Below are 24,960 nucleotides of genomic sequence, written 5' to 3' on the forward strand. Positions count from 1 at the left end.
ATGCAGACATTGCTTCCCAACCAGGGGCGGACTGACCATTTGGAAACTCGGGCACTGCCCTAGGGCCCGGGGTCAGTAGGGGGCCCCATGAGATGCCCCTGGTACCTTTTTCATAGGCTTTTTTGGGTTTGGGCAAGGACACAGGGGCCCTATGATCCCCTATTGCCCGGGGGCCCCATGAGTTGTCAGTCCGCCCCTGTTGGTCAGAACCTGCTGTCTAAGTCCTGTTGTGTTCAATCACAACAGAGCCGGGGTGCGCATCCTCCCTGAAACAGGGCGAAAGCTGCAATGTACAGGTACTGTGCCTGTGCAAGCCACCCAGGGAAAAAGGAACAAAGTGATCATTCCCGCTGTTCAGAGACCTGTGTGGTTTGTCAACGCAGGGCTCTGGGCTGTGATTTGACACTTGCATGCATTACTAATAGCTAATAAACTACTAAAAGCTAATAAAAAAGTGTACAGAACGCCTCCAAAAATTTTAATTTCCTGCTCGTGTGATTGGCTCATGGAATTTCCCAGAGGTCTGCACTAGGATACAAGTCGATTTTAGGCATCCTCTACAACAGAATTTTCATTTTTGGTGAGATACTCCCCAATGGTTAAATACTTTTAAAGGGATGCAGACACTGCAATGTTTCTCACCAGAATAACAAGAGTGCACCAGGAGATGGGCACTGACTGGCAGCACCAATGTACACTGATTGGCAGCACTAATGGACACTGGCTGGAAGCCCTGATGGACACTATTGGCAGTAATGATGGACACTATTGGGGCTCCACTGTTAATCAGGACACTGATAATCAGTGCCCTGATGATCAGTGTAAATGCCCCCTTTCACAGTTGCTGGTTCCCAGCCAGGGGCAGACTGACCATTTGGAAACTCGGGCCCAGGGTCAGTAGGGGGCCCCATGAGATGCCCCTGGTACTTTTTTCATAGGCTTTTTTGAGTTTGGGCAAGGACACAGGGGCCCCATGATCCCCTATTGCCCGGGGGCCCCATGAGTTGTCAGTCCACCCCTGTTCCCAACTGAAATAAATTGCTTGTGTTAGAGACCACGCTGGACTGACTGGATTATTCCCTGCCCTGAGTGTGTATTTGTGTGGACAAAAAGGAAGGAACCCCTTTAAGTGGATAGTGCCCAGTGATTTATGGTAGCGATGGGCCTTCTTGGGGATTGGGCTGCTACCTTTTCTGTGTGACCTAATGGTTGTTTCAGCATGTAGACTTGGATAAAAAGGAAGGAGTGCCCCGTGTCCACAGAATAGCAACATCTAAAGTATGGTTCATAGATGATTATTAAAAAGTATCAAATTGTACATCAAGCCAATGCATTTTGGGGGAAAGATTCCCCATCTGCAGGGCTAGCAAACGAAACAAAGGGTACATATATAAAAAAGTAGAAGTATACAAAATTATAATATAAAAACATAATATAAAAAATATTATATAAATGTAATTAAATTAATAATTTTTTTACATTTTGAAAGTATAAATGATTAAAGTATAAATGTATAAATAATACTATAAAATATATATTATATATATATATATATATATATATATATATATATATATATATATATATAAAATGAATAAACACTTTTGACAAATTTGAAATTGAATACAGATTGAACCTGTACAGAAAAAAACAGTATATACAGAGTTGATATATAAGCAAGAGCGTAAGGGATAATATGGGTATATACACAATGTGCATATATACTCATGAGCACAGCACATACATACCCATATTATCCCTTACAATCTTGCTTATATTTCAACTCTGTATATACTGTTTTTTTTCTGCACAGGTTCAATCTGTGTTAAACTTTATATTCATCAAATGTAGTTATTAGTTCTATATAAATTATATATTTTTATAGTATTGTAGCGCTCACCCCCCGAAGGAGCCGTTGGAATTAACGAGCACTTCTGTCCTTCCTTCAGTGATGAACCATATATATTGAATCCACAACACACCAGTATATCTTGCGGGAAGTTTTATAACAGGTTTAATAAGACAGGTAAAACTCTGCAAATAGACTTGGAAAATAGCAGTTAAATGCACTGAATACACAAACCTTCTAGAATTGGCACAATAACATCAATAAACACAATATTCATGTATATACATATATACCGGTATAGCTATAGATCAGAATTAACCCCTTACAACTATAGCAGCAATATGTCCCCAGCTAAACTGACATCTCTTTAGGCTCAGTCCCAAATTCACTTGTATACTGTAGGATTGTAACACTGTGTGAGTCTATGTGTTGCACAGGCCTGTGTTAGTGAATCGGACGAGCGCTTTTAAGGACTGACATGTCACCGGTTAGCAGTTGCTCACCACATCCAAGAAGAACAGTCTCCAGGGGTTAAATCCTTGAAGGAATGATGAATGGGGCTCTCTCTCTATGACTAGTGTTTCCTGTTGTCAGGCACCTCACCTGGGATGGTCACATGCCTCCTCTAAGATTTCCAACACTCTGACCTCTCTCTCTGCGGTGGGAGATGTTGTTGCTGTTGGTAACTGCCATCGCTGGTGGCTGGTACCAATGATCACAGTTACCGCTGACTTCAGCTGCTGTAGATAACCGTTGTCCTTAGCAACTGCTGCCGATCTGGAAACAGTGTCAGTGTACTTCAACAGTAGGGGCTGCAGACTAGCTCCCACATGTCCTCTGCAAAGGCACACATGGCTCACCATCCCTCCTCCCCCTTCCTGGGTACCCAGCTCTTTCCTTTAGAGAACAAAAAAACTTGCTCCCTCCTCCTTGCAAAGTCTCCTGGTCCCTGTAGTCCTGTGCAACATAAAGTTACATTGTCTGCCTGATGAAACTGCAACTCCCACAAACCCTCCAGTACTGCTGAGAGCTGAGCCAATCAAACCCTTTCTGACAGCATGCAGTCTTAAAAGGGAAATAGTTCTTTAAAAGGAAAGCGGCAATGGCCCCGCTACAGTATTATTAATATTTAAATGTTTTACATTATGTTTTTATATTATGAATTTTTTATACTTAATATATATATATATATAAACCCTTTGTTTCATTTGCTAGCCCCGGAGAAGGGGGAGTCTTCCCCCAGAAACATGTTGGCTTGATGTACATGGTAAAAGTGAATACCATATGGACTGCGCATAAATAGTGCAAATATGAAAAACTCTGTAGCAATATCTGAAGAACAATATTGATACTAATGATACTAATATTAATTATAATATTAATTATTCAGTCCCAATAAGTAAAAATAAAGTGCAAAATGCTGTGATTCTTGATTGTGAACTCTGTGTACAGTAACAGGTGCTCCACTGTACTCAGACTGGTGCCCCACATGGATTTACACTCACCATCACCCCGTGACCATCTATCAGAGTTCACAATCAAGAATCACAGCACTTTGCACTTTATTTTCACTTATTGGGACTGAATAATTAATATTGTTTTTCAGATATTGCTACAGAGTTTTTCATATTTGCACTATTTATGCGGTCCATATGGTATTCACTTTTAATGTTGTGTTTATTAGTTCACAATTAGGACTGCTGCAAACGGTTATTTGTTATTGTTGATTATATCCATAAGCGCAATAGCACTTTCATCATTTTTGATGTACATGTTGTTACTTTTTAATAAACTTCTATGAACCATACTTCAGAAGTTGAAATTCTCTGGACACCGGGCGCTGTTTCCTTTTTATCCAAGTCAACTGACAAATGGGACTGCTTGCACATGGATGCATGAAACACATTTGCATCCCTACTCGGACAAACTTGGCACCAGGGGCGGACTGACAACTCATGGGCCCCCCGGGCAATAGGGGATCATGGGGCCCCTGTGTCCTTGCCCAAACTCAAAAAAGCCTATGAAAAAGGTACCAGGGGCATCTCATGGGGCCCCCTACTGACCCCGGGCCCTTGGGCAGTGCCCAAGTTTCCAAATGGTCAGTCCGCCCCTGCTCGGCACACGCATGGGTGTATGCTACAGTATGCCCATGTGAACAAGGCCTACATATGGGTGTTCCATGATCCTAAACTTGAAGGTAGAGTTAGACTTAACATTAGACCCCAGGAATCACCCTTGAAGTGAGGTAACATAATACAATTCACACATTCTGTGAATGTACATGGGGAGAGGAGGGGATGAACGACTAGATCTCTCTTTGTTTTTACAGTAAGCAGCAGCCCACCAGATCTAGGATAAACTTCATGCTGCTGCAGTGTCCAAAAAAAATACTGTTCAGCTTTAATGATCATTATGGTAAATCACACGTTATAGCTTAGTAAATCAAATCTATAGTGTTTTGTGTCTTATCACATTTTGGGTGTGATGGGCTTAGCACCAAGTCACTGAGAATTATAAACTCTTGGCAGCTTTGACATTTACCTACTAAAATGCAACAGGTTCAGTCTTTCAATAATCGTGACAGGAGGAAAAAAGTTCACAGAAAAACTTCTATTTGATTACAAGGTGTGAAATGCATCTATATATTACAGTCGCTGCTCTCAGCTGTCATAGGGTCAATGTGTGCATCGCAGTAATATATTTCTCAGCCGTGCTTTCGTTTTTGTTAGTGAGAAGTGAGTGTCTTTGCAGTTTCTCAGCGGTATTACATTGAGTGACAGTGACACCATTAATAACTGGCTGAATCGGTTCCCCAGACATGTCTTAAAAGTCGCTCAGGTTTATTACCGAACTTTTGGTTGGCTTTTTAGAGCCCTGTGAATTAATGGGCAAAACAAAATTTATGCCTTTCATGGTCTGTGATGGTCTGTGACTGAGTCCCACATTTTAAAGAGAAAGTGCATTTTGAAATTTGCATTTTCTGAAAGCGTATTTAAAACTTAGAATGTCAAATCTGACTGATTTGAATATTTATAGGATTAGGGCTTAGATCTGATTTAAAGTAAAATTACATTTAATTTCACATTTTAATTTAAATAACATTTTAATTTCACTTAAAATTGTTTGACTGGGCCAGCTATTTCCATTACAGAATGATGCGACTGCTGTAGGTCTGTAATGTACTGAAGTAGCACAGTAAGAGGCGCTGTGGTCCAGCACCAGTACAGGTGACTTCTTGTCTGCTGCCTGAATTAAAGAGAGTCAGGCTGAGTGGTTATCCACCATTCAGGAGAAGACTTGTATTTTTATCAATGAATACAAGGTTTCCTCTGATTGGCAGAGGTGGAGAAGTGGGCGGATAACATCACAATTTCCACCTCAGCCAATCAGAGGAAGACTTGTATTCACTGATCATTGAAAAAATACAAGGCTTCTTCTAACTGGAAGAGAAACACTCAGCTCAACTCTCTTTAAGTCTGGCAGCAGATGGGAAGTTGCTTGTACTGCTGCCAGAACACAACGTCTCTTATTGTAAAACATCTATTTAAAGTGGTCAGTCCAACCCAAGAGAGAGCTTGAGGAGGTCTACCGTAGGTTCTGCTCTTTCCCTACTCCTCAGAAACCTACCGCTAGTACTGTCCCTGACAGCTGTGTGAGCTCTCCCTAAAGTAGAAACTTCGCAAAACCGCACCAAAACCTGTGGGCAGGGACTTAAAAAGACCCTGCACGACCCAAGATGGCCACCATGGTCATCTGGATGCAGCATAGCCAACCAGAGAACTGCTCCAGAGGACCAAAGGAACCATAGAGAAACCAAGTTTCTCTGGACTTCCCCTGCAGATGCAGTACCAATACAGTGGAGAAAGAAGACTGCACCTGCCTACATGTTTTTCCAAAACTGAGCTCATAATATTTCCTCCTCTTCTAAACCCCCCCCCCCCCCCATGCCTATTCCTCCCAACTTTTCTGTCAAGATTATCAGTACAATTCTAATACAGTCGCTTCCCTCATACCAGGGTGCTTGGTGTCAGCCTGGATTCTAACTTCTCCTTTCAAATCCATGTTAATTCACTGTCCAGATCTTGCCGCCTTAGGAATGTGAAACCCACATTACAATCCCATAGATGTGTGGTAAAACAAGGGCTACAGAAGTTCTCAGTGAGACCAAGCCCTAAAGAAAACCTTTACACCCAAATCTATCCCTCTACAACATCTCAGCTCACCGCTAAGGTCTTCTCCCAAATCACTTATTACTAACTGACATATCAGTTTGGATGTCACACCACTTCTTCAAACTCAGTCTTTCTAAAACTGAGCTCATATTTCCTCTCCCACGTCCCCTCCTCTGCTATTCTATCAAGATCAAGGGCGCCACTGTCAATCCCTTCGCTTATGCCAGGATTTTAGGTGTCATCCTGGACTTTGACCTCTCCTTTCAGACCCACATCAATTCACTGTCTAAATCTTGCCCCCTCAACCTCTGTAACGTTTTCAAAATATGCCCCTTCCTAACAAATCATGCTGCAAATCTGCTAATTCACTCCCATCTCCAACCTCAACTTTTACACAGATTATCCCCCAATTACTCTGTCATGAATGCTGCTGCCAGAGGTATTCACCTAACCAATAGCATAATGTCTACTGCTTTGAGATCGCTGGTGTAGCTGTGTCTACTACACTGATTTCCAGTTCTCAGGTTTGGTATATGCATAGTTACATTGGTCCAAGCTGGACCAATGTAACTATGTGTAAAATATCCATACCTAGAATTCAGCTTATCTCTGCAATACCTGCACTGTTCTTTGTCTTTTTAAAAAGAGCAACAGGTACAGAAAAATACCTGTTGATCTGCCAGAAATCAAGTTGGGTCCCCTTTATAGAAAAACAGCACATTGGTTGTATGAGGGGCACAAGGGTCCATTGAAGTTTTGACCAATTCCTTTTATTGGTTTGTAGTGTATAAATGTATTCATGTAGGGGATAAAGGTAGAGAAGTGCTAGAACAAGAAACCAGAACACATGGTAGTGATGATTCCACACGCGTCCCTTACATTTGTTCATGTAATATCACACATTGAGGATAGGGAAGACAACACCTTCCGCTCATGGCTTCTGCATAATTGTAACTCTTGTACACTGTACATTGCAGTATAACAAGGAAAAGAAGTAAAATGTGGCAATAATATAAGGGTGAGCAGTAGCAGGGGGCAACACTAGCCTGCAATCTAGGTGGACAAAATTTTAAGTTGCTGTAGACTGTTACTCAGTATTATCATTTCTCAAAACTTTCTGATGTGCATTTTCAGGGAGAAAATAGGTAAAGTCTTAAAGTGTTAGTTCACCTTTTTCAGAAAAAATTAAAAAGTGAATTAACACCCTACACCCTCTCCACTCCCCAGTCCACACTTCACTTACCTCCAAGGGTGATTAGCTGTCACTGCCCATGCAGCTAGTGCATCAGTTTGGGAATTTAAAAGCCCCGCTCTTCTTCAGCTTCTGTCCTGAGGGTCTCCAGCATGGATTAGAGCAATTCCGATTGTTGAAAGTGGTCATGTGCCAGCAGGTGACCAATCAGAATCTCTTTGATCCAGGGACAGACTGACCATTCTGGGACTCGGCACTGCCCGAGGGCCCGGGGTCAGTAGGGGGCCCCATGAGATGCCCCTGGTACCTTTCATAGGCTGTTTTGGGTGTGGTTTGAATGTGGGCGAGGACACAGGGGGCCCCATGATCCCCTATTGCTTGGGGGCCCCATGAGTTGCCAGTCCGCCCCTGCTCTGATCTATGCCAGAAGATCAATTCTGATTGGTCAAAGTGGTCATGTGCCACCTGCACAGGCTGCGTGGGCTGCGACAGCTAATCACCCTTTTTCAGTAAGTACAGTGGGGACCGGGTGGCTGGGGAGGATGTTGGTGTTATTTCACCTTTTTATTTCTTGTTAAAAGGTGAATTTACACTTTAAGGTGATTCTAAAGGCTTAATTTTTTTTTAAAATAAGAAACATTGTTATTATTATACAGGATTTATATAGCGCCAACAGTTTGTGCAGCGCTTTACAATGTGAGGGCAAAGAGTACAGTTACAATGCAATTTAATACAGGAAGAATCAGAGGTCCCTGCTCGTTAGCGCTTACAATCTAAAAATGTCATACCTGCTTTGTGCAGTGGTTTTGCACAGAGCAGCCCAGATTCTCCTCTTCTTGGGTCCCTTGCCAGCGCTCCTGGCCCCTCCCTCCTGTCCGGTGCCCCGACAGCAAGCAGCTTGCTATGAGGGCACCTGAGCATATGTACTCGGTACACGGCTCAGCCCTGCCCCCTTTCTCTTCTCATTGGCTCACTAGCTGTGCTGTGGCGAACTGAGCCGAACGTTCAGCGCCCCTCAGGGGCAGACTGACAACTCATGGGGCCCCCGGGCAATAGGGGATCATGGGGCCCCTGTGTCCTTGCCCAAACTCAAAAAAGCCTATGAAAAAGATACCAGGGGCATCTCATGGGGCCCCCTACTGACCCCGGGCCCTCGGGCATTGCCCGAGTTTCCAAATGGTCAGTCCGCCCCTGGCCCCCCTCCTTTCTCCTCCAGTCTTCTGGGACACTTCACAGGTACCAGAAGACTATAGGACCATACGGCCCGACTCATATGTGCGCAGTAGGAAACCAGTTGTGAAGCCGCAATATTTCATTTCCAGTTTCCCTTACTTGAAATACTGGTGCTGGGAACCCAGAGGCTAATGAAGAACTAGACTGGGTGATGACTTCGCTGGATCCCTGGAGTGTCCTTATATTAAAAGTCAGCATCTGCAGTATTTGTAGTTGCAGTCTTTAATTTTTTTGGGGGAGCCTGGAACTCCTTTTTAAGCTCCTTGCCAAATGAAACACGTTGGGGTGTTTGCATCTTGGATGGACAGTCGTTTTGTTGGTATGATGAAAAATGGATATGAGGCGTTTAACAAAGCAGACAGTTCTTTTTCTTTTGCTGTAGTTTGAAAGGATTAATGGAATATAACCGAATCCATTTTGTATACACTAGTACAAGATGCTTAATACAAGATTCTTGTTTAACATACACATATATATGAAGTTTGTACACACTAACAAAACTGTCTATGCCATCTTTATGTAGAAATATGTGTTTTTGCAAACTTTACAAAACGGAGATAACCTTTACTCTCATTTCTGAAAAGTTGTAACCACAGCTTGGACATTGGGCCAGATTACAGCCATGGTCTGGGCGTTAGACCAGATATGGTGTGAAAGATAAGGCAGAAAAGTGTAAATGTAGACATCATACAATTAAGGTAAAGATAATGTACATGTATTGGATTGGATGGTCTGAAGGTGTGTCTGCCCAAAGGCTACAGTATAAAAATCCTGATGTTATGCCAATAAAGCTGAAGTGTTTGCAATCGCAACTGAGGTGACTTGAGTGCACTCACTTTCTGAGATCTCGTAGCTGTGTCCAGGTGTGACCATTGGTATCCTGAAGGGGCCCCCAAGGAACAGGAAAAAGACCACCTACCTACCTGCAGAGTTGCTGTAGAATCCATCCAGTTAGAGAACGAATATAAAGAACCTGCTCCTGTCATTGATGAGAGTGGGGGGGGTCAGAGCCTTGAGTGGACTACTAGTGTGCATGGAGGAGTCTCCCACCCACCTTTTGTATTTTGACAGCTCCCACCTACAGCTATCTGAATACTGAAACAGTGGCTCCATTAAAATGGATGGAGCCGCTCTTTATCCAACAATTTTCTGCCCAGCTCCTTCAATGTTCAGATCAAAGAATGTCAGGAAGAAGGTAGCTGACAGGGCCACCCACAGCTCAAATTTTGACTGGTCAATCAGGAGCCTTCCGAAATTTGCTCTGTGTTTGGGCAACTTTTTACTTTAACAGTTAAACACATGCAAGAGTACCCATATTTTATAAGGAATATAAAGCTTTGTAGCCGCATGGATTTGTGGTTATATGGGGAGGACAGAGTAAAAAACTGTCCTTCCATTTTTCAAAAGTAGAAAAAAAGTCAGACAAAAGGAAATATTTTAATTTTCCAAATATCACTGTATCTGTGAATGATACTATAACATAAAGCAATGTTTACCCGCCACATGTGTATTAATAACGGGCCAAAAGATGCCATAAATGTCAGATAAATTGCGTTATTAATACCCGTATGTCTTGAGAAAAATAATTAAACTGTCCAGTCTATGATAAAAGCCTTTCTCCTCTTCCCCCTTCTCCCCCCAACACCACGCTACCTTTTTACAGGACAATCGACTAAAACACTAAATGAGTTTTGAATACCAAGCACCATTGTTTCCGGCGACCATCAATTATCGCGTGCAACAACCACGAAGCAAAATAATCGCTCTCCTTGAGGTATGAATTATGGATGGGGTTTAATGCAATGCAGATCGGTTTTTTGGGGGGGGGGGAGTGGGGGGGGGGACAGGCAGGGGGTCGCTGAGTTTATGTGCTTGTAAAAGCTAGCAATTTGCTTGTCTTTTCATGATGATTTTCTTCAACAAAAAACTTCTACAATCTGCAATAAATTTCAATACTAACAGCAGGCAAGAGCTCTGATGCAGTCTGTACGATGCAGGTAAATTGTTAGGAGATTTGCACATCCTGAGGCTTTAATGTGTTAGTTTCATGCTCAGAATTCTAGATGGTGATTGGAGCCTCCAATAAAAACACACGCACACGCACTGATGGAAAGCGCAGCGGCGCTCGCCACTAAAACCGTTGCTCCTAATGGGGCTTTTAATGGCACAGGAAAAAAAAAAATATTGAGGTTGGGTGAAAAAAAAAACATTATAAAGATGCTTATGCAAATAAGGCATGCCCTAATGCCGTCTTTTTTAGCCGGCTAATAACATTTGCTTGAGGAGAATTCAATTCAGCTTCCCGGCAAAATACAAACTAAGACAAATGGACGAGACAGGCAGCTATAAAATAAGAAAATAATCCGTTTGAGAAGTGGTGTGTAGTTCATCATTCATAGCAAAGTGAGAGGTTGATAATCAGTGTAAAATATTTGGGGCTTCCTGACAAGGATTTCAGTAGTGGAAGCAGAAGCAGTTATTGGGAGCCAGACTGATGGTGTGACCGCTATCCAGCTGCTAGAATCATATTGTGCACAATTGCCATTTGTCCTTGATGATGACCACGCCAAGATACAAATGGCTGTAAATACAAAATATTCATAAAATATTTCATATTTAAATGACTATAAAATGAAAATGAGTATTTTTTTATATATTTTTTTATTTTTTGTGAGTATAACTGAAAAAAAATGAAAAATGTATACAAAAGTACTACACAATTCTATTAAAGTGAACCTGTGACCAGACTATGCACATAAAGTTTTATGTATTCTGAACAAGCACTTTAAAACAGGACCGAATTTACCTCCGTAGCTATAGGCATTGTGAAGAAATCCATCTTAAACATTTGTAAATTACAACTTCTCTCCCCTTTAGTTTCAGACACTTGATGGCCTGCTAGTCTTCTAAAGTAAATACACAGCAGGTGATCTAAGCTGCTTAAAATAAAAACTAAAACCAGACTAAAAGTGGTTGTAAAGGCTCAAGGTGCATGAAGGTACAAAATCTTCTGTGTACAGCAGTGCCCCCAGCCCCCTCTATACTTACATGAGCCCCATCTTGATCCAGCAATGTGCTCGACAGCGTCGGCTGTCCCAAGTCTCTGCCTCTTCATTGGCTAAGACAGCAAGCGGAAGCCATTGGTTGAGGGGGGGCGGTAAGCAGCGGCTCTGTGTGTGAATGGACACACGGGGCAGCAGCTTAGGAACATACCTGCTCAGGTGCCCCCATAGCAAGCTGCTTGCTATGGGGGCACCCGACAGAAAGGAGGAGCCAGGAACACGCGCAGGGGACCTGAGAAGAGGAGGATCCGGGCTGCTCTGTGTAAAACCACTACACACAGCAGGGAAGTATAACATGTTTGTTATTTTAAAAAGAAAAAAAAAAGAACCTTTATTATCGCTTTAAGTCTAAGTTGTGATTTTTGGGAATGAATTACTTCACAGTAGATATAGCTACAGAGATCAGCTTGTTTGATGCTTTTTTATGCTTTTTTTTTACTGCTTGTTAAAGTATACCTCTAGGTAAAACCTTTTATTTTTTAATTTTGGATATAGTTTTTATTTTTGTTTGTGCCCTCAATTGGGGAGATTTGCCCCACTATTTGCACTGGTGACAATTTACACCAATAATAAAAGTGAAGAGAAATTCAAAGTTTTAGAGTTGTCCCAAGAACAAGAGGAAAGGGGAAATGTTTTAATGGGGACATGTTCAGGAGACAACTGTTTAAAAGGGGACCTCTCCCTCACTTTGATAGATTTCTTCTAACTTCCTGTTTCATTGCAACCACAGGAAGTGAATGGAAATCTCCGCAATGGGACACAGATAGCCAAAAATAAGGTAACAGGGTTTAAGTCTTTCTTACTCTATACTGAACTAAAAAAATTATATATGTGTATATATATATATATATATATATATATATATATATATGTAAAAGTATTGGGACGCCTGCCTTTACACGCATGTGAACTTCAATGGCATCCCAGGCTTAGTCCGTAGGGTTCAATATTAAGTTGGCCCACCCTTTGCAGCTATAACAGCTTCAACTCTTCTGGGAAGGCCGTCCACAACGTTTGGAGGAGTGTCTCAATACGTTTGGCAATGTAGTGTATATATATATATATATATTACATGTTATTATCCTTATCTTAATTGCATAATTGCATACTATGTTCCAGTATGATTAAAGAGAAGTCCTTCCCCCACCCACATAGGGAATTTTTAATATAAATATTAAAGACCACTGTACTTGTCAATCATCATATGTAGTTTATATTATAAAATGTCCCTGTCCTTTCTAATATATGTTGGGGAAACTACACAAAAGGTTAATTGCTTGTCACAAATATTCTATTAGGGATACATTAGCACCCCCCAGTAGTGCTGGGGGGCTCAGTTGTCGCTGAGAAGTATCTACTGTTGAGGGAGGGTCTATTGTTGCTGGTTGATGAAGGTTCTATTGATTTTGGCATCTGGGAGATCTATTTTTGCTTGTGGGGTGATCTATTGTTGCTGGGGGTGTATTTTGTTGCAGGGAGTCTATTGTTGGTGGCTGCAGAGGATTTAGTTTACTGTTTTTCTTGCTATAAATAACAAATTACATACAAATTACTTAGTACCACAAAATTATACTTGGTTCTGTATTTTTAAAGGGTAGAAGGTGGAACAAAGGGACAGTGTGCAGAGGTGGTTAGGGGTTGGAGATGAGGGTGACACGGAAGGGGGGAGTACGTGCACCTATTTTCTGAGAAAAAAAAGCCCTGCTCAACGCAAATATATAGTAATTGATAGGGTTGCTTGCAATAAATGTGAATAAATGTGATGGTAATAGGGAATCATCCCTGAGGAAAAGAGAAGTTCAGTGGCTCTACTATTTGGATACATTGTATCCAAAGGAGTTAAACTCTGATTTTGATCTGTATTTGTTTCTTTGATTGGTCAATTTTGGAACATCTTTTGAATGCTTGCTATTCCAACTATTTTAATGATTCTGAGTATTTATTACATTTCTTCAGACACTAGATGCCATATCATGACTTTATTCAGTGATATGGGGGAGTGATTACTCGTTGATTCTTCTAATATTTATATATATTAAATTCTATGTCTTGTGGTATCCAGGCTTTGGATAGATATAAGTGTATGCAGTTATTTGTATTGTCGCACATGTTCTTATCTGAAGAAGGGTGCAAACAACCTAGCCGGGAATGGTCATAAAATGGAACATATTATGCATTGTCTGTAATTTTTACTTTGGTTTTGCTCTATAATTACATTTTAAGTGCAGCAATCTTTTGTTTTTCTTATCTATATATACATTATATATGTAAAAACAAGTATTGTCTATAAACAGTGCACAAGTACATTAGAGAAAGCCATATGTTGTATTTCCTGAGATTTGTTACAACTTTTTTGAAACCTGACAAAAACTTATATTTCCTATTAAAAACTCAATAAAAGTATTACAATTGAAAGCCATATGTTGACTGAAAACCAATAGCATTTACACAAAGTTACTCTGTTACCAGTTTTGGGTAGAATGGTCTTTAATCCAATTGCATAGAACCAGTTCTTTATCAACAGATTACCTCTTTATACTTCACCAAGTAAACTTTTTCCATGTCGTATCTATTTTTTTTTCAATATGAGACCTCATCCTGATCCAACATAGCACTTGACTAACAAACACTTGCGTTAGTTATATTTGTTACTGTAGAGAAATATTAGTTCTCAGATCTAAGCAGACTCGACAGGCAATAACACTGCAGAATTTATAGAAGTGCCTGCACTAGCAGAACAAAGCCCCGGAAATAATATACACTAAGACTGCAAAATATACAGCTCTGACTGTCATAAATATCTCTATTACTTCCACGGGGCTGAGAAATGCACCAACTCATGATGCATTGCTGATACCTCTGCTATTCAGGGGATATGCACAACACCCACTGCAGTGAATACATATCTAAATAACCGCTGATGATCAACAAACTTCTTTATAATATTCATGGTCTCACCAGTATGAAAAGCGTAGTATCTCAATGCTTACAAAAGACCATAAAACTGTAAGACACGGAGGACTAGTTTTATAGTTCTGGAAAGGCAACAGGCTGCCCTGGGCCTCAATGTATCTGTTTATCTCGACATAAAGTGCACCTGTACTTCTATTGAAAATGATGTGCTATCAGGAATGGTTGAGTGGTGGTGGTGGTGGATGGAGAGACGGGCTGGTGGGGGTAAGGAAGATAAACTAGACCCAGTCTTTTGCCTAGGAAACCTAGGTACATACTTTATACAAATCTCAACATTTTAACGTGATATCGCTGGCACTGGTTCCTTTTGGCAAACTTTATGTACACTCACCGGCCACTTTATTAGGTACACCTTGCTAGTGCCAAGAAAATATTCCCCAACACCATTACACCACTACTACCAGCCTGAACTGTTGATACAAGGCAAGATGGATCCATCTTGTTGTTTACACCAAATTCTGATCCTATCATCTGAATTTCGCAGCTGAACCAGTTTGCTAATTCTCCTCTGACCTCTGATTTCAACATGGCATTTTCGTCCACACAACTGCCGCTCACTGGATATTTTCTCTTTTTCAGACCATTCTCTGTAAACCCTAGAGATGGTTGTGTGTGAAAATCCCAGTAGATCAGCAGTTTATGAAATACTCAAACCAGCCTGTCTGGCACCAACAACCATGCCACATTCAAAGTCACTTAAATCCCCTTTCTTCCCCATTCTGATGCTCAGTTCAAACTTCATAAATTCGTCTTCACCACATCTAGATGCCTAAATGCATTGAGTTGCTACCATGTGATTGGCTAATTCATTACCAAGCAATTGAACAGGTGTACCTAATAAACCGGTGACCGGAGAGTGTATATGTCCCTAAAACTTAAGTACCTACTCAATCTGTATCTCTCACCTTACCTTAACACTTAGCACCTGCCTCAACCCCTAAATTCATGTGATAATCTCTCTCTAACCTAATCTTTAACCTGACATTAACACTTAACCCTCATCCTATCCTAGCACCAAAACAGGGCCATAATTCTTAAGTATGACATGTTTGTTTTTTTTTCTTTAAATAAATAAGACTTTAAAATCACTTTAACCTACCCCCAACATTTAATCTAAAATGATACTCCCTTTAAACCATGGTCCTTTGATCCTAAAAGTTTACCCTAAAATCCTTAGCCCTTTGATAAACCCAAAGAATAATTAACCCTTACTGAATTATACTTCCTTTATTCTGCACATGTAGTAGGGTTGGTTAGAGCCCAAAGATAGAGTACAGCAATAAATGGTGAATGCTCATGGTCAAAGGCAGGTCTTATGTGAAGCACAGATTAAACCAACACTAAAGTCCATAACATGGTGACTCAAGCCCTCAAGTAATTTCTCACTTAGATTTACTGATTAATAGACAGTGCCCTGAAGTGTATCAGTGACAGTTGAGGGGCTGTGGCTTGAGTCCTGTATGGTTTACCTCTGTTCTAGGGCAACGTTCATTCTAAGCTTCTCTCTTCTAGTAAATTTTTTCAGCAAATATGTTCTGTTTGAAATGGGGTATTTAAAGTGGGTCTGTTTCCCTGAATGGGCAATGAACAGGTCCACTGTAATGTAAGTAGATGTATTCTTGCGAGTTAAAATCCCTATCTATGTAGTGTATAATCATACAGTATGTGTACAAACCTCAGAAAAAGGCTTTGTCTTTACTTACACAAGTGATTTGTCATAGGGTAAAATATTGAAGTTGAAATATGCTGTTTATAACTTACCCTCCTGAACTGGGGATGTACCTTCATGCAATGCAAACCTCTCTATCGGTTAAAACATTTTCAGCACTGCATTATGGAAAGAACAGGGTAGTTCCAACTACAGAAATAGAACCTGCAAATTTGCAAGTTACGCCTATAGTATGTATGGAAGACTATGAAATCTCATTGCTGACCTCTCTGAAAATGTTGGTTGACTGTTTCTGAGTTACTGATCTGGAACAATCATCCAGATTGGGAAGGTCAGGGAAATGTCATCAGTACTCCCAACATACATATTAGTTCTAGGGTTGTGCCTTATAAAAAAAATAAAAAGAATTGGATTAGCATGACAGCCAGGCAATTAGCTTCATCTGAAGGAGAGATCAGCAATAGGGGTGGGCTCAGGGGCAGACTGACAACTCATGGGGCCCCCAGGCAATAGGGGATCATGGGGCCCCTGTGTCCTTGCCCAAACTCAAAAAAGCCTATGAAAAAGGTACCAGGGGCATCTCATGGGGCCCCCTACTGACCCCGGGCCCTCGGGCAGTGCCCGAGTTTCCAAATGGTCAGTCCGCCCCTGGGTGGGCTTGACTGATCAAAACCCGGAAGGCAGCTGTTGGTGGCAGCTCAATCACTGCATTCCAATCCCACCAGTTACATGTACACAAAGGGTCAAAGATGCTAGTGACATCATTGACCTAATATGGCCACATGACATCAATGATGTCAAAAACATCCCAACTCCTTTGTGTACCTGCAGCTGCAGGGTGTGCCGCAGCTTATTGGGCCACCATTTACAGCTTCCTTCTGGGCTCAGACCGAACCCAAGCTCATTCTTAACCAGCGATGGCGGCCTCCATATTCTCTAGCACAGATTTCCTTTCCTTACAATGTGTAAGGTTTGTGCAGTTTCACTTTAACCACTTTAAAACCGGGCATATTCAACCCCTTCCTGCCCATGTCAATTTGCAGCTTTCAGTGCTGTCAATGACAATTGCGCAGTCATGAAACACTGTACCGATATGACATTTTTAGAATTTTTTTTTTCACACACATAGAACTTTCTTTTGGTGGTATTTAATCACCACTGGGATTTTTATATTTTGCTAAACAAATGAAAAAAGAAATTTTTTTTTTAAGTTTTTCTTAGTTTCTGTTATAAAATTTTGCAAATAAGTAAATTTTCTCCTTTACTGATGTGCGCTGATGAGGTTGCTCCGATGGGCACTGAAGGTAGCACTGATGGGCATTGACAAGTGTAGGTGGCATTAATGGGAACTGATAGGGGCACTGATAAGTAGCACTGATCTGATGGTTCTACACTGATAATCAAGGCACTGATCTGTGGCACTGATGGGGTTGCACTGATAATCAAGGCACTGATGATCAGTGCCCTGATTATCTGTGTACATGCCCCTGTCACACTTGCCGGTTACCAGCTGTCCTCTCCTCACGCTGTGACAGCACTTGAGGAAAGTACTGCCTATAAACAGCAGGTGTGTTTACACTGTGATCGGCTGTGATTGGACACAGCTGATCACATGGTAAAGGACCGCTGTGATTGGCCCTTAACCCAGATTTGTGCCTAGCTGTGGCCAAATGACGTCTATGTACACCCTCCCAGAACTGGACAATGGCACTGTAGCCATCTTTTGGCTATAGCACGGTCAAGAACTGGTTAAGGATTACAAGTTAGCTTTTCTTGGCTATAGCAAACCTCCTGCTGATAGCTGCCTTGTGCCGCTGGATGACAATACTGCAGGGCAGAGACTCTAATAAAAGAGAACATGTTTTGTCTCTGTACAAGAGGGAGAGACAGAGAGACTGTCACTGTGTCTCCAGATTTGTTTCCTTTACTACTGTGATAAATCAAAACTTAGTCTTGCTGCATATTTTTATTTCTTGTATGCACAGAGCAGAATATTATTATAGTAACAGATGAACAAATTAAAAGGCATTTTTTAGAAGTAAAGTGTCATTAAACTCTACTCATTTCTTTGTTGCTTTCTCTATAATGTTAGGAAAGGTATGTTATGTGAATCATTCCATTTTACATCCCCCCCGTACATATAGAGGTATCTTGCTAAAATACAAAACCAATTACAGATGATTAAGGATTAACATTATGAATATCAATTTGTTTTTGTTTAAAGAGCATCCATGGTCAAAATATAAAATCATACATTCATTTCTACTGTATAATGTGTTCCAATTATTTCTAGCCTACTTCTGTTATTCTGAATGATCACGTAGTTTGTAAAGATTCACATACATTTACTTTCTTGATTTCTGTGACAAATCATCATTATGCCCTGTGGGAAAGCACTGCTGTGTCACACATTTCACAGAGCCTGCCTTCTGATGGGAAGGAGTTTCAGGAGGTGGAGTCAGTACAGGAATCACTGCTGGCAGGCAGCAAGGTACCATGGGATATGTAGTCCTTAGAAATTAAGCAACCAGCAGAGGAGAGCCTGCAAATCAAGCAGGAAATCCAAGTCGTGGAAAAAGATGGCCAGCAGACAGGCAGCACTCCTAACATGAAAAGAGATTTTTCAAGTAAGCTTAAATTAGATTGTCAAAAATAACTATTGTTTTTAGAGATGAGCGAATCGAACATGACGAAGTGGAATTCGTTTCCGAAGATTTGGAAAAATTCTATTCGCGACGAATCCGAAGATTAGCAAACTTCGGATGCACGAATCGAATTTTCCCAAAAATGACGGCGACATGTGTGGCGACAGGAGAAAATGGACAGAGAAGATGGGGCGGGGATCTCTGGGAAGGCACGCAGACAAGGCGCGCTGACCCATAATGCATTCATGAGTCATGAATCATGACATGTGATCGCATTAGCCAATCAGCAGCCAGCCAGCCAGCACTGTGTAATGGTGGAGCTATAAATCGCGGCCATCTTAGAATTCTCCATTAGCCTCCGGTCATTCAAGAGAGACAGACCTCTGTGTATTGAGGGACAGAGTTAGGGCCACAGAGACTTTAGGGCCACAGAATCGTTACTCAGGGACACAGAATTGTTACTCAAGGACACAGAATTGTTACTCAGGGACACAGAATCGTTACTCAGGGACACAGAATCGTTACTCAGGGACACAGAATCGTTACTCAGGGACACAGAATCGTTACTCAGGGACACAGAATCGTTACTTAGGGCCACAGCTATCAAAGAATCGAAAATTTAAAGTGACATACACCATTTTTTTTTTTGGTGGCTCTCGTGCACAGTTGGTGCTGCAGTTTGCCGATTGTGCAAAATAAACTGACTTTCTGCTTCACAACCACTATTGTACGTTCAAAGAGTTAAATCCATTTACACGCCGGCTGGCGGTAATATTTTTTGGGTGATTAGTGCATTCCAGTGACATAAACGTACAGTTTCCAGCCAACGGCAAGCTGCAATTGACCGATTGTGTACAATAAACTGACTTTCTGCTTCACAACCACTATTGTACGTTCAAAGAGTTAGATCCATTTACACGCCGGGTGGCGGTAATATTTTTTGGGTGATTAGTGCATTCCAGTGACATAAACGTACAGTTTCCAGCCAACGGCAAGCTGCAATTGACCGATTGTGCTAAATAAACTGACTTTCTGCTTCACAACCACTATTGTACGTTCAAAGAGTTAAATCCATATACACGCCGGGTGGCGGTAATATTTTTTGGGTGATTAGTGCATTCCAGTGACATAAACGTACAGTTTCCAGCCAACGGCAAGCTGCAATTGACCGATTGTGCTAAATAAACTGACTTTCTGCTTCACAACCACTATTGTACGTTCAAAGAGTTAAACCCATTTACACGCCGGCTGGCGGTAATATTTTTTGGGTGATTAGTGCATTCCAGTGACAGAAACGTACAGTTTCCAGCCAACGGCAAGCTGCAATTGACCGATTGTGCTAAATAAACTGACTTTCTGCTTCACAACCACTATTGTACGTTCAAAGAGTTAGATCTAGAGATGAGCGAATCGAACTTGGCGAAGTGGAATTCGTTTCGAAGATTAGGAAAAATTCGAAACGAATCCGAAAATTAGCAGACTTCGGATGCGCGAATCGAAATTTTCCAAAAATGGCGGCGACATGTGTGGCGACGGAGCGGGGATCTCTGGGAAGGCGCGCAGACAAGGCGCGCTGACCCATAATGCATTCATTCATGACATGTGATCGCATTAGCCAATCAGCAGCCAGCCAGCCAGCACTGTGTAATGGTCGAGCTATAAATTGCGGCCATCTTACAATTCTCCATTAGCCTCCGGTCATTCAAGAGAGACAGACCTCTCTGTATTAGGGACAGAGTTAGGGCCAAAGAGACTTTAGGGCCACAGAATCGTTACTTAGGGACACAGAATTGTTACTCAGGGACACAGAATTCTTACTCAGGGACACAGAACTGTTACTCAGGGACACAGAATTGTTACTCAGGGACAGACACAGAATTGTTACTGAGGGACACAGAATTGTTACTGAGGGACACAGAATTGTTACTCAGGGACACAGAACTGTTACTCAGGGACACAGAATTGTTACTCAGGGACACAGAACTGTTACTCAGGGACACAGAATTGTTACTCAGGGACAGACACAGAATTGTTACTGAGGGACACAGAATTGTTACTGAGGGACACAGAATTGTTACTCAGGGACAGACACAGAATTGTTACTGAGGGACACAGAATTGTTACTGAGGGACACAGAATTGTTACTCAGGGACACAGAATTGTTACTCAGGGACACAGAACTGTTACTCAGAGACACAGAATTGTTACTCAGGGACACAGAACTGTTACTCAGGGACACAGAATTGTTACTCAGGGACAGACACAGAATTGTTACTGAGGGACACAGAATTGTTACTGAGGGACACAGAATTGTTACTCAGGGACAGACACAGAATTGTTACTGAGGGACACAGAATTGTTACTGAGGGACACAGAATTGTTACTGAGGGACACAGAATTGTTACTCAGGGACACAGAATTGTTACTCAGGGACACAGAACTGTTACTCAGGGACACAGAATTGTTACTCAGGGACACAGAACTGTTACTCAGGGACACAGAATTGTTACTCAGGGACACAGAACTGTTACTCAGGGACACAGAATTGTTACTCAGGGACAGACACAGAATTGTTACTGAGGGACACAGAATTGTTACTGAGGGACACAGAATTGTTACTCAGGGACAGACACAGAATTGTTACTGAGGGACACAGAATTGTTACTCAGGGACACAGAATTGTTACTCAGGGACAGACACAGAATTGTTACTGAGGGACACAGAATTGTTACTGAGGGACACAGAATTGTTACTCAGGGACACAGAATTGTTACTCAGGGACACAGAATTGTTACTCAGGGACACAGAACTGTTACTCGGGGACACAGAATTGTTACTCAGGGACAGACACAGAATTGTTACTGAGGGACACAGAATTGTTACTGACACAGAATTGTTACTCAGGGACACAGAATTGTTACTCAGGGACACAGAACTGTTACTCAGGGACACAGAATTGTTACTCAGGGACAGACACAGAATTGTTACTGAGGGACACAGAATTGTTACTGAGGGACACAGAATTGTTACTCAGGGACAGACACAGAATTGTTACTGAGGGACACAGAATTGTTACTGAGGGACACAGAATTGTTACTGAGGGACACAGAATTGTTACTCAGGGACACAGAACTGTTACTCAGGGACACATAATTGTTACTCAGGGACACAGAACTGTTACTCAGGGACACAGAATTGTTACTCAGGGACAGACACAGAATTGTTACTGAGGGACACAGAATTGTTACTGAGGGACACAGAATTGTTACTGAGGGACACAGAATTGTTACTCAGGGACACAGAACTGTTACTCAGGGACACAGAATTGTTACTCAGGGACAGACACAGAATTGTTACTGAGGGACACAGAATTGTTACTGAGGAACACAGAATTGTTACTCAGGGACAGACACAGAATTGTTACTGAGGGACACAGAATTGTTACTGAGGGACACAGAATTGTTACTGAGGGACACAGAATTGTTACTCAGGGACACAGAATTGTTACTCAGGGACACAGAATTGTTACTCAGGGACACAGAACTGTTACTCAGGGACACAGAATTGTTACTCAGGGACAGACACAGAATTGTTACTGAGGGACACAGAATTGTTACTGAGGGACACAGAATTGTTACTCAGGGACACAGAATTGTTACTCAGGGACACAAAACTGTTACTCAGGGACACAGAATTGTTACTCAGGGACACAGAACTGTTACTCAGGGACACAGAATTGTTACTCAGGGACAGACACAGAATTGTTACTGAGGGACACAGAATTGTTACTGAGGGACACAGAATTGTTACTGAGGGACACAGAATTGTTACTCAGGGACAGACACAGAATTGTTACTGAGGGACACAGAATTGTTACTGAGGGACACAGAATTGTTACTCAGGGACAGACACAGAATTGTTACTCAGGGACACAGAATCGTTACTCAGGGACACAGAATCGTTGAATTAAAGAGTATGTCAGACAACACGCAGAGGAGTGGCAGAGGAGGCAATGTTTCAGGAGCGAGCAGACGTGGCAGCAGAGGAAGGGGTCGAGGCAGCACTAGTCGCAGCCAGAGGCCAGTGCTCCCGGTGTCATCCAGCGGTCGTGTCTCCACCGACAACCCTGCCGTCATCGATTGGTTGGCTCGGTCGTCTTCCTCTTCCCAGGTCACCTCTGACACCTACAGCCAACGGTCGGTGGGTACGTCAGACACAACCGTTAGTTGGCATGGCCCGGGAGCAAGCCCACTGAAATCACGTGTCCTCTACCTGCCCCTGTCCTTTGGTGTTCCCTCACCAAGCGAAGTATCGCATGCTGTGAGCTCAGCCCCACTGTACAGTGAGGAAGAGCTAACAGAGGGCGGTCAGGAACGGGGGGAGACATCCGCCTCTTCAGCAGCCAGGCGAGGAAGTACTGGCGAGGAGAGTGGCTCGGTAGCCGGTCTAGAGACAGGTCTGTCTCCTGACCCACACGCAGCCGAGGGGGCTAGTAGTGAGGCGGAGACCCTAATTGATGATGATGAGGCTGATCGCACTTGGCAGCCTCGTCGTCATTAAGCTATTGCTTCCGCATCATCAGGAGAAGAGGGTGCCAGCTTGGCAGCGAGCAAAACAGTCCGTGGGTTGCCCAGGAGGCAGCAGGGTCGCAGCAGTGTCAGTGGAGGCAAACGGCCACGGAGTAGAGCACCAGCTCCACTGCAGCCTACCACCACGGCCAGTAGTGCTGCCGGTGTGCAAGGAGGAAGTAGCAGTCAGCCAGTGAGGAGTAGCGGGGGCAAAGTTTCCTACTCGGCGGTGTGGCAATTTTTCGTCAAGCCGCCCGAGGAAGTAAACGTAGCCGTATGTCGACTATGTGGCCAGAAAGTCAAGCGTGGCCAGGGGGCCCATGTCTCCATCGCCACACTCTGCCATGTGCCACTTTCAGGTCTCCTCACACTGCTGGTGGGTTCCATTTTGTCATAGGGTGCTGGCAGATTACGGGCCTCCCATTGCTGCTGCCAGGCCCGTAATCTGTCATGGGCCCCTGTACCGCCTCCTCATGCTGCTGCCAGGTCCAGAGTGTGTCATGGGTCCCTGTACGGCCTCCCATTGCTGCTGTCTCCATCGCCACACTCTGCCATGTGCCACTTTCAGGTCTCCTCACACTGCTGGTGGGTTCCATTTTGTCATAGGGTGCTGGCAGATTACGGGCCTCCCATTGCTGCTGCCAGGCCCGTAATCTGCCATGGGCCCCCGTACCGACTCCTCATGCTGCTGCCAGGTCCAGAGTGTCTCATGGGTCCCTGTACGGCCTCCCATTGCTGCTGTCTCCATCGCCACACTCTGCCATGTGCCACTTTCAGGTCTCCTCACACTGCTGGTGGGTTCCATTTTGTCATAGGGTGCTGGCAGATTACGGGCCTCCCATTGCTGCTGCCAGGCCCGTAATCTGCCATGGGCCCCCGTACCGCCTCCTCATGCTGCTGCCAGGTCCAGAGTGTCTCATGGGTCCCTGTACGGCCTCCCATTGCTGCTGTCTCCATCGCCACACTCTGCCATGTGCCACTTTCAGGTCTCCTCACACTGCTGGTGGGTTCCATTTTGTCATAGGGTGCTGGCAGATTACGGGCCTCCCATTGCTGCTGCCAGGCCCGTAATCTGTCATGGGCCCCTGTACCGCCTCCTCATGCTGCTGCCAGGCCCGTAATCTGTCATGGGTCCCTGTACGGCCTCCCATTGCTGCTGTCTCCATCGCCACACTCTGCCATGTGCCACTTTCAGGTCTCCTCACACTGCTGGTGGGTTCCATTTTGTCATAGGGTGCTGGCAGATTACGGGCCTCCCATTGCTGCTGCCAGGCCCGTAATCTGCCATGGGCCCCTGTACCGCCTCCTCATGCTGCTGCCAGGTCCAGAGTGTGTCATGGGTCCCTGTACGGCCTCCCATTGCTGCTGTCTCCATCGCCACACTCTGCCATGTGCCACTTTCAGGTCTCCTCACACTGCTGGTGGGTTCCATTTTGTCATAGGGTGCTGGCAGATTACGGGCCTCCCATTGCTGCTGCCAGGCCCGTAATCTGTCATGGGCCCCTGTACCCCCTCCTCATGCTGCTGCCAGGTCCAGAGTGTGTCATGGGTCCCTGTACGGCCTCCCATTGCTGCTGTCTCCATCACCACACTCTGC

This window comes from Staurois parvus, unplaced genomic scaffold (genome assembly GCF_062004578.1).
Source record: "Staurois parvus isolate SC_StPar_1 unplaced genomic scaffold, SC_StPar_1.0 ptg000018l, whole genome shotgun sequence".
Taxonomy (NCBI): domain Eukaryota; kingdom Metazoa; phylum Chordata; class Amphibia; order Anura; family Ranidae; genus Staurois; species Staurois parvus.